This window comes from Pinus tabuliformis, chromosome 9 (genome assembly GCF_031772625.1).
Source record: "Pinus tabuliformis cultivar Carrire ecotype Pingquan chromosome 9, CPIR1, whole genome shotgun sequence".
Classification (NCBI taxonomy): Eukaryota; Viridiplantae; Streptophyta; class Pinopsida; order Pinales; family Pinaceae; genus Pinus; species Pinus tabuliformis.
In genome coordinates, this window is record NC_142307.1 from 1,363,641,629 (window position 1) to 1,363,657,164 (window position 15,536).

Consider the following 15,536-nt stretch of genomic DNA (forward strand, 5'->3'; position numbering starts at 1 on the left):
CAACTGGGTTGAGAGGGGAAGCCAAGGAAATCCAATTGGTGAATCAGTACTTCCTAAAGGGTTGGCCCTCAAATTGAAACATTATACCTAGACAAAGAAGCTGAAATTCTCCCAGTGTGTCGCCAAGTGTTGTCGCTACTAAAACACCCTCCAAAATTTCACTACATTTAAATTTTGGCGCCTGCTTAATTGTCACATCAAGAGTAGTCTTGGTCGTCAAGTGTCATATCGGGTCATTCTATGTCTTTCAAGTGTTCCAGATCATTCTTGAGTGTCATCACATTGATTAGAAAATCTCTAGTGCATGGCATAGTCATGGTCACGACACCTTTGTTTGTTTCCTTACGACACTTTTGATCGCAGTCCCACATACTTTGTCCATTATACTTCGAGAGTGTTTTTAAATTGGTGTTTTGATGTCTATTTATCATTGTTTGAGTCTGTCTAAGTTGTATTGATGAGTTGTTGTGTGTTGCGCATTATTTTATGCCTAAACTCATTAGTTATATCCCTTGTTCTATCTTCCACACTTAGACAAATTTTGGTTGCAAAGTTGAACCCATTTAGGCTAGGAGCGCAAAAGTACACTCTCAATCCTTGAGTGGGAATCCTTCATTGTTCGCAAGCGCACCTTGCACCCTCCAAGAGCTCATAGCTCACTCCTAAGAATAATTCCCCTTCCTTATTCTGAACTGCGCCCTCAAGAACCAAGTCTTCCTTTGAGTGCACTCCTTCGACTCGAAGAAGTGTGCCCTCCTTGAGCACAAGCGCACTGTGATGACCCAAGGCTTGACCCCTTCAGCCCTTCAATGTGCCCTAAGCCCTCCTTTTCCTTCATGCGCGCATGAGCTCACCCTGAAGCCTTGAAGCCTCTTCCTTTAGCCTTCAACTTTGTTCCCTACACCCTTTTTGTCTCCCTCGAGTGCACAACACACTTAGGAATCCCAAAACCTCGTCCTTCGTCCTTCAGACATGTGCCTTGTGCCCTCCATTGAGTTTCCCTCTTTCCTCTTAAGTGTGTGCGTGCATCTCAAAGCCCAAAAGCTTCCTCCCTTCATCCCTTCAGCCTTTTGAAGCGTGCCCTTGCACCTAGAAGATCTCATTGCTCTTCCCGAGCGCGCTATTAAGACATGGACAAAAAAATCTGCATGAAACATGTTAGAAGTAGGAAAATTTTCAAGTTGGTTTTGCTTTCCATGAGTTATTATAGTTACAAGTATTTTAGGAACAACATGGCAAGGATACATGAAGAAGATTAAGCAAAAAACACAGCAAAAGGAAGCATTCAAGAACAAAGAACACATTGAAGTCTTGATGATCTAAGCACCTTAAAGACTCCATAAGATCAAAGACCCTTTGGAGTGTGAAGACATCAATGATCGGAAGTTTCACCTGAGAGCAAAGAGATGAGTGACAGCGCTGTCGCCTATTGAATAAATTCCATGTCATCAGTCATTATGAATCCCAGTGATCAATGATAGTGACTTGTCATGTCTCATCATATGATGATGTGGAAGTTATGATGTAATTATGTAATCATTGTAAAGATAAATAAGTGGAAGTCCAAGAGTCATGTATGGACAAAAGAGCTATAGAAGTCCAAAAGACATGTAATAGCAAGAGTCATATGTAATTCCAAATTCATTTGAAAGTTCAAAGGTCATTAGAAGTTGGAGAGTCAAAAGTCATGATGATATGAAAGGTCATGCCTCAAGTTATAAAAGGATGCTCATTACTCATGCAAAGGACTTTTAACCTTGGCTCATCCCACAAGCCATTAGAGAGATAGAGTTAGTACTTTTGGGGAGCAAGTAGTGGCTCTAACGCTCCACTATTGGAGCTATTGATGTTCATTGTACTTATGTATCTTGGATTTTTTGCTTAATACTTGAAGCCATTTTGCCAACACATTTTCATGCATGGATTGTGAATGTTTTAATATTATTCTTGTAATGTTTATGAATCATGTTGGCTTTCACATGTACTGAAGTAATTGAACTATTTCAATAACTTTGGTACTTAACTTGTTGGAAATGTGGTGTAATGATTGGAACGATCATCACATTTGTGTGAACTATTTCGTTTGATGTTAGAGGATTCTTTCTCATTTGTGTGTGTGTTTAGTACTATTACTTCTCTTTTAGAGGCTCACTTTTTTCCCCTATACAGTGAAAGAACCTTGATACATCTACGACTAAACATTCACAAGGCACACCCTCTTGATCATTCAAAAGCACTTGCACTTCTCTCTTATGATAATAGCTTAAGCCAAGGCAAACCTTTAAGTAAACGGCAGTCGTTCCATATTTTCGGATGGGACTCCTACACTAGATGATCTAATTGGGACCTTATATTAGGGATAACCCTTGTATGTTTGTAGTATCCAGCACCGTCAGCATAACCATATTTAAGATAATCATGTTCATTCTTTCAACTACACCACTTTGTTGAGAATTGTATGGTATAGTTGTTTGATGTTGAATCCCATGTTGGATAAAATAGTTTTCAAATTCATTTCTACATATATCCTTTTCCATTATTAGTACGAAGAGAGCCAATATGTGATTGTACATCATTTTCAATCCATGCATGAAGGTTTATATAAGTTTCAAAATCTTCTAATTTACTTTTCAACAAATATACCCAACACATCATCGTGTAATCATCAATAAAAGTCATCATATATTTATTTCCATCTACATAAGGAATAGGCATTAATTCTGTAGATGTCATGTTTGATGCCAGAGGCGACAATGAAAAGTCATGTTCTCATAGTCCAAGAGTTGGGTCCAGTGGAAATCACCTGCTTTTAGGTTGATTTTGTCAGGAAATCTTTACTGATGTCGAGTTTCTACATAGATCATACTGTAAAGTATAAACTCCACTTTGTCCTCGCACAGTATCTGTGGCTAGGAAGCGACCCAAGGTGTTTTTGATGCTCGTAAAAATAGAATCATGCCATAGATGAGCCAACAAGTTTGGAAGTTGGACCCAAATGGGGAGATTTGTGATTACTGTCGTAGAGGGGTTGAAATCTGGGAACCAAGGGGTCATGAACAACCCCGCTTTTCCCAAGAACCATGGTCCCTTGGACATAGCACTGTGATAATCTTCCTAGAGGGTGAACACAACTATGAAGAAGCCCTTAGAACAAAAGAGAACCCTGCAATATTTGGTCCAATTAAAGTGGATCCATTGATAAAGATCCATTTTGCGAGGCCATATCCCATTGAAGTCGCAGATTAAGTCAGTCTCTCCCATTAGCTCGTGAAGATCTTCTAGATCTAGATGAGAAATATCAACAAAGGGAATATCCTAAGATTTTTCCACTATAAATGAACTAGGAACAACATGGAAAGGGGTCCCTTTGCCTGAAGGTTGAGGGTGAGTCGAAGGAGGAACAACAACATGGGGAGCCTAAGTACGAACTGCGTCTTTGTATGAGAAATCCTAGGAGGAGGAGGGTTTCCCCAAGGCACCCCCTCACAGGTGAAGAGTCAAGAGCATAATGGCATCCTTTCAAATATTATAATCAGAAATGGGAACAAGATATTCTAATTGTTCACCTTCCAAAAGGATGTGTTGAACCCCTTGGGGAAACCCTAATTTGAGATCCAATGAGAGTTTGAGTTCCCTTACTAGATATGTAGATTGAACCCAAAAAAGCAGAGAGTGTCCAAACAACATTTTGACCGAGATATGGAAGGGTTTGAGGTCTATGGGTTGTTCCTCTATAAATTATCCTCTATATCTCTTCCATTATTCTTTGTTATAGGAAACCCAAAGGCTTCCCCTAAGGAGCCCCTTGAAACCTAGGAGTCCATGCCCAGTGGTTTCAGTAACCAGTCTCCAGTAGGCAATTTTTGTTTCTTGGTGAAATAATTCGAATCCCTGACGTGAAATAGGTTTCCGCAAGGGGACGACCATCCATTGACACTGTCTTTAGGACCCACTTGCTGCAACAAACCCCAGTGCAAGACTTGTTCCTTCCATTATGTTTATGGACCCATCGAGAGTTCGAATCCCCTCCATTTTTCAGGGCTCTCCCATGGGGTTTTTGTTAGAAAATTATATATTACGGAGCAATGGAACACAAAATATTGCAGAAATATAAACAAAGAAAACACATAAAACAAGAGAGACACAGATATAAGTGGTTCACCCAGTTTGGGCTACGTCCACGGAGAAACAACCAGTCCTTGCTTTTATATTATCCAGCAAACTGAAGAGATACAACCTATAGTAAATCCGCTGTAACACCCTCTTTGCTCTCAATCTCCTCTCTCTTCCTCACTCAGAACACAGATATGCATAGATACAATACAATTCCCTCATATATAGTGAGAGGTTGCCTTCTAGGGAAAAAAACCCTAAATTAAACATAACTTCTACCGTCAGATCATCCGCCTAATGAACGGCCTAGATTGACTAGAAATTACTAGAATTTTACAAGGCAATTTTACATCTATTTTTAGCTTCGGGGGCTGGCCCCCGGACCCCCCAGCCGGGGGGGATTATCCCCCCCGCATGGAGGGGTTTACAGTCTTTCTGGGGTATACATCCGGCTGAAACTTTTGAATACATAAGATAATCAGGCTCCACACCCAACAATCTCCCACTTGGAGACTGATTATAGCAACTCCACCGCTGCTTCATTTGCTAGACAATAACTCCACTTTGGACCTGGTTTTTTCTCATCTTCTTCATCATACTTGAAGACCAATTGAAACTGAGCAGATTCTCAGTTTCTCCCTGGTTACAATTTTTGTTAACATATCTGCAGGATTCTGGCTAGTGTGTATCTTTTCCAACTTCAACTATCCATCTTCCAATGCTGACCGTATGAAATGGTACTTGAGCTGTATATGTTTAGTCTTGGAATGAAATGTAGAGTTCTTTGCAAGATGTATGGCGCTCTGGATGTCACTGTATAACTTTCCCAACTCCTGCTTCTTGCCCAATTCATCCAGAAACCTTTGTAACCAAATCATTTCTTTACTAGCCTTTGTAGCAGCAACATACTTTGCTTTTATTGTTGAAAGTGCAACAACACTTTGGATTTTTTAAACCCAACTGACAGTTGTTCCACCTACAGTGAACACATACCCTATTGTGCTCCTCCTGTTATCTCTATCACCTGCCATATCTGCATCAACATATCCCTGTAGAGCAATGTTTGAAGCACCAAAGCATAATGCTTGATTTGTGGTACCTCTCAAATACCTAAGAATCCACTTCACTGCCATCCAATGTTATTTTCCTGGATTGTTCATGTACCTGCTTACAACTCCCACTGCATGTGCAATATCAGGCCTTGTGCAAACCATTGCATACATTAAGCTTCCAACTGCGAATGCATATGGAACTTTAGACATATGAGCCATTTCTTCTTGAGTCTTGGGACACGCCTCCTTACTTAATTTGAAATGGCTAGCCAAAGGTATACTAAATGGTTTTGCATTCTGCATATTAAACCTTTTCAACACATTTTCTATGTACTCACTTTGAGACAATGTTAATTTGCGATTCTTCCTATCTCTAGTTATTCTCATACCAAGGATTTGTTTTGCAGCACCCAAATCCTTCATTGAAAATGAGTTTGTCGATTCCCTTTTGCACATTTATTTCCTACATGTTAAAACCTGCAATAAGCATGTCATCTACATACAATAACAATATAATATAGCTGCCATCATTTTGCCTTTTGAGATAAACACAATGATCAAAGTGACATCTAGTATAACCTTGTTCAGACATAAACCTGTCAAATTTCAGACACCACTGCCTTGGACACTGTTTTAAGCCATACAAGCTCTTCTTCAACCTGCACAATAGTTTCTCCTTCCTTTTTACCTCATATCCTTGTGGTTGTTGCATATATATCTCTTCCTCCAAATCCCCATGGAGAAAGGTTGTCTTTACATCTAACTACTCAAGATGAAAATCTTCAACTGCTACTAGACTTAAAATAGTTTTGATTGAAGTCATTTTAACAACAGGAGAAAATATTTCATCAAAATCAATACCTTTCTTCTGTGCAAACCCCTTCACCACAAGTCTAGCTTTGTACCTCTGTTTTCCTCCATCTTCTTCCTTCAGCCTGTAAACCCATTTATTCTGCAATGTTGTTTTACCTGCAGGCAACCTGACTAAGTCCCAAGTCTGGTTATGTGCTAAGGAGTCCATCTCTTCTTTCATGGCTTGCTCCCACTTCTTCCTGGTTTCTACCTGCACTGCTTCTTCATAACATTCTGGTTCACCAGAATCAGTCAACAATACATAATATAATGAAGGAGAGTATCGTTCAAGGGGTCTACTTATCCTAGTAGATCTTCTAACACCACTTTCAGGTGTTTGAGGTGCTTGTTGCTATTGTGGTTGTTGTTCTAGCTGTTGATCATTATGATTTTCAGGCACCATCACTTTTCCTGTGATATCATCAAGCACTATGTATTCTCTGTTTTCTTTTTCCTGTTTGTTTTCCTGCAACTGATTCTTATACAAGACCTTTTCATTAAATATTACATCTCTGCTCCTAATGATTTTGTGATTTTCACAATCATATAAGCGATAACCAAAATCATTAACACCATATCCAATAAAGGTACATTTCTTTGATTTTGCCTCAACATTTGTTCTATTTTCTTTATTAATGTGGATAAAGGCTTCACAACCAAAAGTCTTTAAAAATTAATTTATCTTTTTACCTGTCCATGCCTCCTCTGGAATACCACCATCCAAGGAACTTGAAGGCCCTCTGTTTATTAGATAAATAGCAGTATCTACGGCATCTGCCCAAAACTGTAAAGGCAATCCTACATGCAATCTCATGCACCTTGCACACTCCATGATTGTCCTGTTCATCCTTTCTGACACACCATTTTCTTGTGGTATTCCTGGAACTGTATTCTCTCTGCGAATTCCATTCTCTGAACAATACCTATCAAACTCTTTGCTGCAGTATTCACCTCCATTATCTGATCTGAGACACTTCAACCTTTTCCCTGTCTCATTTTCAACCAAAGCTTTCCATTTCTTGAAAGTATCAAATACATCAGATTTATTTTGAATACAATAAATCCAGGTTTTTTTGGTTGCATCATCAATAAAAGTAACATAATAACGAGAGCCACCAAGAGATGATACCTGAGCAGGTCCCCATACATCTGTATGCACAAGCTCTAATTTTTCGATCTTCTTTTCTTTCCCAACTCTAAGGAATCTTACTCTTCTGTTTTCCATAAACACAATTCTCACAGAATTTTAAATCAACATGCTTCAAACCTGGCAAAAAATTTCTTGAGTGAAGAATCTGCATCCCCTGCTCACTCATGTGCCCAAGCCTATGATGCCACAATGCCGTATCTTCTCCTGTAAAGGTTAAAGCATTAACAGAATTATAAATACCATTGCATAAATACAATGTACCAACCTTTCCTCCTTTCGCTATTACCAAGGATCCTTTAGTGACCTTCCAGGTTTTATTTGTGAAAGTACTTACGCAACCTTCACCTCCCAACTACCCTATTGAAATCAAATTTTTCTTCAAATCTGGAACATGTCTTAACTTCTTCAATAGCCACTGATTTCCATTTTGCTGTTTTATGAAAACTATACCTATTCCAACGATTTTACAGGGTTTATCATCACCCAATCGAACTTGTCCAAAATCTCCTTGAACATAATCATGAAAATGTTTCTTATCAGGTGTGGCATGGAATGAGGCCCCTGAATCTATCACCCAGGCATCAATAATATTTTCTAATGAAAGAATCAAAGCATCTTGCAACACATCACCTGTTACAATCGCTTCATGATTAGTTTCTTGTTGCGCATCTCCTTCCTTTCCCTTCCGAGACTTTGCAGTCTTTCTTCAGGTGTCCTTTCTTCCCGCATTTCCAGCACACTATCCCTGATCTGGACTTGGATCTATCTTTTCTTGACTTACTGTGATATCCTAGGCTCTTTCCTCTTTCCATTTTTCTTCCCCTAGCCTCTGCAGTCAAAGCATTACCTGATGTCTCACCGGAGCTTTTCCGTCGCATTTCCTCGCTAAGGATTGCACCAACAACATCATCAAACTTTAAAGTACTAGATCTAGAGACAGAGTTACTAACGGCCATAACTAAACCATTCCAACTTTCTGGCAATGAGCACAGAAATAACAAAGCCCTAACTTCATCATCAAAATTTACCCCTACAAAACTTAACTGACTTGTAACTGTATTAAAATCATTTAAATGATCTGCAACAGATCCACCTTCTGACATCTTCATATTAAATAAACGCTTCATAAGAAATACCTTATTTGAGGCGAGGGTTTTTCATATAGTTTGGCCAATGCTGACATTAAACCCTGTGTTGTCGTTTCCTTTGAAATATTAAACGCTACCGACGCCACTAGGCACAGCCGTATTGTTCCAAGTGCCTTTCTGTCCAGAATATCCCATTCTGTGTCTGTCATACTCGTCGGCTTCTTTGTCTTTCCACTCAATGGTAGGTACAGATCTCTCTGATACAAATAATTGTCCATTTGCATCTTCCATAGCTGGTAGTTTTGGCCGTTGAATTTTTCAACCCTAAACCTACCATCTTCCGCCATTGCTCCCACTCGAACCAGGAACCCTTCTCTCCTGCGAATTTATCAGCCAAATAGACCTTCGGCTCTGATACCAGTTGTTAAAAAATTATATCTTATGGAGCAATGGAACACAAAATATTGCAGAAATATAAACACAAAAAATGCATAAAACAAGAGAGACATAGATATACGTGGTTCACCAAGTTTGGACTACGTCCACGGAGAAACAACCAGTCCTTCCTTTTATATTATCCAGCAAACTGAAGAGATACAACCAACAGCAGATCCGTTGTAACACCCTCTTTGCTCTCAATCTCTTCTCTCTTCCTCACTCAGAATACAATATGCATAGACGCAATACAATTCCCTCATATATAGTGAGGGGTTGCCTTCTAAGGCAAAAAACCCTATATTAAACATAACTTCTACCGTCAGATCTTCCGCCTAATGAATGGCCCAGATTGACTAGAAATTAATAGACTTTTACAAGGCAATTTTACATCTATTTTTAGCTTCGGGGCACTGGCCCCCAGACCCCCCAGTCGGGGGGGATTAGCCCCCCCGTGTGGAGGGGTGTACAGTCTTCTTGGGGTATACATCTGGCTGAAACCTTTGAATACAGAAGATAATCAGGCTCCACACCCAACAGTTTTCGTAGGCGTGATGTCGAAAACATCGCCCTGCACTACGTCTTGGTCCTTCCCATTGACAAATTTCTCATAATTCTCGCACAAAAGAGATCATCTCAAGGACCATCTTCGCAGTTTTCTACAATCACCAAGGCTAACAATGATACTTTGCAGGCGCTCCATGGGGTTTAAACACTTAGATACCTCTTGTATAATGACAATGATAATTGACCCAAACAAACAAAGACTTTTATTCTCACATAAAAGGCTACTTAAAAATAAAGATGTCGACAAAGCATATGTTATGTATCTTGTTATACCAATGAATGTTACAAACAACAATGCTTAAACCATCAAATACCAGAATAATCAATCCCCATTCTCCAAAAATTTTGAAATGTGCAGAACTAAGACAAAATCATTTCAATCAAACTACTTGAAATGCATCAAAATCTTGATCCTTTAGCTCAATGAACTTCTTCCCAAACTATGTTTTTTTTATTAGCATAGCCTCCTCTAGTATGTTTATGGAGAGCCTTAGTTTATTAAGCCTTTTCTGTAAGCCAATATAGGGTCAAACTTTTCAATCGAACGATCGAAATAACTGGACTAGAACGAACCCTTGTAGAGACCTGAACGAACCTTTTTTCTCTGATTCCGCTGCTTAAGACAATGCTTTGAGCACAACCTCTTTCAACAGATTTGACTGAGAGAATACGACAACTTATTTAATGAATTTTTTCCATAAAGACGAAATATAGCCATTTTTTCCTATCAAAAACATACAATAACCGCATTAGAACAAAGCAAAGGATTTATGATGAAGACCAAAAAAATAATGGCACTTTGCAATTTTAGTACTCTTTTACAGAAAAATACACTTTCGGAACTCATTTTGATGATGAAGAAACGCCAATGAGCTATTGGAACCCGTGCAAGCAGAGATATGGCACCTCGGCAATCGATTCCAAGGAAACAATTATGTGAGAATGCTCATTCCCATAAGCTCAGCGTAAATCAACAACAACCAATATTTATGGTGTTATTGACCATTAATGTGTGGGGTTTGTATATGCCCACCGTTGGATAAGGTACTTTCTTGAATCCAACGATAGGCATATACAGCCCCTGCGCATTAATGGGTCAATAGCACAGTGAATATTGGTTGCCCAAATCAATGACAGGAGTTCACACATAAGTGTTAGATAGTCTTGGTGAGTTTCACTTTTAAGCTCTTCCAAAAGATTTAATGCTCAATTTCTTTTGAATGAGTTACCTTCCAGACATTTGAAATCACAAGTGTCATACCTAGCAAGAACGAACATGGCACCGTCAAGCAATAGGTGAAAGAAGGGAGTCTACATGGATGAGAATGTGCACAAGGATGTTTGACGTAGAGAGAGAATGCAAAAAACGCCCACAGAGACTTAATTATGGCCAACAAGCAAATCAAATTTGATCCAAATAAGTAACCAACAGAAAGGTATGTAGAGAAATGAAATAGTCAGGTCGGTGTAGGCCAATGTGCAGACCAAGTCAGGACAAAACTTTTCAAGGAAGGACCGTTGGTGTACATGCCATGGCTAAGTTTCAAAAACGATGTCATGCGTAAATGATGCCATGGCAACGCACTACATCAAATGGATAAGCGCAAGGGTTTCTTGGTAGAGGAAATAAATAGCTCTAACAAGCTAGAATGGTAGTGAAAACAGAGTCGGGTCTAAGCCTAAGGCAAAGGAGTTACAATGAGCAACAATGATGTCCAAACTTGGCGCTGATACCATGTCAGGAGAAGGAACCACAAACAAAACTCCCAATCAGAATTTCCATTATTTTGAACATCATTAGATACATCAGTGTGGGACATTTGGGATTCCAATTTCAAGGTCTATTCAAATTACTCTATTTGCATATTTCACCAAATCTTGTGTCTAACACTATATGATCAACTAAAGAAGAAAACAGGCCTATTGTGAAACAAATGGAGAATCTTGAATTAGGATACTAGTTCTTATCAACTGTGTTGGAAGCTATGCATGTGTACTCACTCTCATTAGCTTAAATCCCATAAATGATGCTCAAGAAGATTAAAAATTGTCTAAACTATTTATGGTATAGAAATGGGAAGCACAATAGCACCCCTTTTATCAGACAGGGATCCATCACCTATCCAAAATTAGTTGGGCAGTGGGGTATGAAAGACCTACAATTATTCTCCAAAGATCTGGCAACAAAGGGGAGTTTTGCAACTCATCATTATGTAGGGTTTATGGAAGCTATGTTTACTGCAAAAGCATATATAGCCTTTGTCAATCTTTGACTATATTGAATCCTCTCCAACGTGCCATGCTGGAGGACCCATGTTTTGGAAAGTCTGAATATTGAGTTTTGACATGTTGGTGGCAATTTAGTTTGGGCCCTAGGGGATGGCCAAAAAATTCCCTTGGGCAGGTGCATCTAAGTTGGCAATGCTCCCGAGGACCAATTTGAGCTTAATTGATAGGATGAAAGCCAACAACATTCACCACCTATCAGATACATATGATCACTCCACATTTGATCAATGGAACTTGGGATGGACCCTACAAAAATGCTTAGGTTGGATGACAATGTGTAAGAGTATGGAACTAGTACAACCAAGCACTAATCATCAATGTGATTCTTCTCATAAGAAACACATGAGAACACCAAATGTATGTGGAAACCCTTAAAGGAAGAAAACCACAAGACTTATTTGTCTAAATATTCTTGTAGGCACCAACCTACTTTTACATCAATTCGCTGGCACCAAACAAAAGGAGACACCCATTCACTTATTTACAAGCACCAAACAAAAGGAGCCACCTATCGCCAAATTTACAAGAACCAACCAGAAAGAGACACTTATCCCCTAATTTATAGGCACCAACATGAAGGAGACACCAATCCCTTGATTTTACAAGCACCAACTAAAGGAAACACCAATCCCCTGATTGTACAAGCACCAACTTGAAGGAGACACCAATCCCTAAATAATTATGACTTCATTTCCTTCTCTTTTCTTCACAATTTTTCACATGGCTCTATGCTCTATACTTTACATTCCTGCCATTGCACTTTGTTCATTACAAGGCTATATATTGCTTGATTAAGCATTGCTCCTCTCCCTTACTAGAACAATCATTTTCACTTTAGCACTCAACCTCATTATGTTCACCTCAAATATCAATTCCTTAATTGTGGACGAACCTCATCCTAATTTCCTCAGACCACATTATTTTGTATTTCAGACCACATTATTTTGTATTTCAGACAACATTACAAACTTAAATCCTCTATGCATACAACATACTTCATTATGCACTTCAACACTCCGTTTGGATAGATTCCCTGCACATAATACACATCTTCTTTAGACTCCATACTTGACTATGCATACTTCAAACTATGTGTCTCTTCTTCTTTGTGTTTGATCTTCTTGCTATCTCACCATGCCACCCACAATTCACTTCAAACCAAGTCACACCTTTCTAGATCAAGTTATTTATATACAAGTATATGGATATGAGCCAACACTTTACAAAATTTTGATCTGAGTGGATTATGTGCCTTGGATCCCCTTTTGAGGCTAATACACTAATACCATGGGATACCCAGAAACCACGGGCCAAAACCATGGACTTAAGAAACTTGGCACCCCGAACACATACGCCATGGGAGGAATGGATATATGAATAACCCATATGCTAAATTTTCATAATTGCTCAACCCCAAGGGCTAAACCACCAAGCTCTTGTCGCAACCATGTGCCATAACCACAATCTAAACCAATTGCTCCAATAAATATGTAACCTTGGTCTCTTCTTAACAAGACACTCTTAAATAGTCAAATTCTTAAATACTCATTTTTTTACCAGCTCCAACGCTAAGCCATCAAGCCCTCATGACCTGGAGTCGGGACGACATCTTAAACGATCAGCTCCAATGGATCTGGAGTGTGGATCCTTGAAGAGGATCCACTTCTGTATAACGAGATGTCCATATGTTTGGATACCCAAACGTGCCTTTTCATGACCCTTTAGCTCCAAGCTCTAAAATATCTAACACCAACAACCACGTGTCATGATCTCAATAATGCAAACAACTTATCATCTCGGTACCCCAGTACCTTTTCTTGTCAATTGACATACTTTTCCAATGATTTTCCATAACCTTCAGTTGATGGCATTTTTCTCGTCATACTAGGACACCACATACTGAAGGCTCAAACATTGTTATCCATTCTTGATACCCTAGTACTCTAGTATATCAAACAACTGCAAAACACTTTCCTTATGTGGAACCATGACAGACTAGAACCATCCATACTGAATACCAAGTTTTTCCTCCATATTGGAAGGGGTTTGATACTACACAACCCAGTATGGTAAGCCTAATATGCATAGGGCCCCAAGGGTTGAGCCCTTGACTCTTTGTGACCATGGCCCACAAGCACAACCTTTTGTCCTTTTAACCAAAAATAACAACACAAAAAAACCTTACTGACCCTAGTCCTGGCACGAATCTCAAGACCTCTAGATCAGCCACATCAAACCTCCATGGATCAATCATTGCCCCCCACGTGGTCCATCTACCATGTCCTCTGTGAAATCATCTACCATGTGTCACCTTCTCACATTGTCGTGTGTTACTTGCCAAAGCCCTGTTGGATGGCCAAAAACTTCATTTTTTCCTACCACATCATCAACTCTACCAGCTATCCTCCACATGGAAATGCCATATCATCTCCTTACCACGTCATCTTTCTGCCCCATCATACCAAATATCAGCCTATCTTTTTCATTATTTATATAGCATAACATCAAGTACTTGGTACCCTAGTATCATCCCATTCGATACGGTATGAATTGACATGTTAAACCTATCTAGTACCTTCTAATTACCCTTTAATTAACATAATAATGATTTAATAACAAATTGTACAATGATGTGTGGTTTGACGGTAAGTCTACTTGGGCGAAGCCTGGGAGACCGTAGTTCAAATCTCATTGAGTACACTGGCCTGTTGTGGTGGATGTTCGAGAAGCAGATTCCCCACCCCCGCCTTGGCGGCACGAGAGTCTCGCTTTGCTAAAACCATAGGATCTTAGTATATCGACTTGCAGGTAGTTGGATGTACTCTTGGCGTTATAGTGGCAGCTACGAGGATTGATCCTAGGTCTCCCATAGATTAGAACTGGTAGTTACCGATTCACCATGTGGTTAAAAAAAAATGATTTAATAACAAATTAGTGGACAAGATTAATAAAGCCATTTTTTACGAGAAAACCGTTTGATTTTAGTTTTAAAGTTTCTTTTGTATTTTTATATATCGGCATTCCCTATCCTTTTCAACACTTAAACATTCACCCAAAGCCCAGTATCATCGTATTATCATTGTATTCGGTACCAGTATTGCTCGTTAACTAGTGAGCACGTTAAGGGCGTCGATGCGATCCATGGTCGTTGATCTTGACTAGCCAACAATGTCCCTGCAAACTTGTGTGAGTCTTTAACAAATTTGGGGTTTGCCCCTTTCATTTGAAATTTGGAGTTCATACCTTGGTTTCCCATTGTTGCATGTTCTTGGGCAAGCATCCACCTGAGCTTCCTTGTGCATCACTGACAACATATGCACTTTCTTAGACATCAATGACATTGCAGAGTAACACAATACCTCCTTAATAATCAATGACAACGCATTTCCAACAGAAACTGCCTATCACATCTTGGTATCATGCCACTTTTCAAATGAGCTTTGTAGTGGTCTATGGGAAGATGTCCCACATGATAAGGGGTCTCGTTAGATTAAGCTTGGAATTCATGGTTCAAGGAAGAGGCACCCCACCAGAGTTTGTATCTCTCCCTCTACCTGTGATGGGAGGTGTTTGGGTCACTCACGATACAGCCATATTCAATGGAAAAATGCCATCTCCAATGGACAAGATCTACAGATTTAAATATTCATTAATGGCTTGACATCCAAATGAAAATTCCTCATCAAAATTGGGCATCGTAGGGGAATCTCAGCCCAATGGGGGTTTATGGAATCATTCACCATGGAATGCCATTCTGTATCTTTTCATCCAGGCATTAGACATCATTCAAACAATTATGTAGACATCATAGGACTGCTCCCAGTGTTGCCCATTGCACTTGACTGGGAGATCCAAAACCTTTAAATCTCCATAGACTCGAAGCAAATATGCAATTGGATGAACTCTGCCCACTTTTCCCACCTCACTCTCTGCCGTATGGTTGGTCGACCAAGGAATGTATCCAAGATTTCATTCCCACCTCACTCTCTG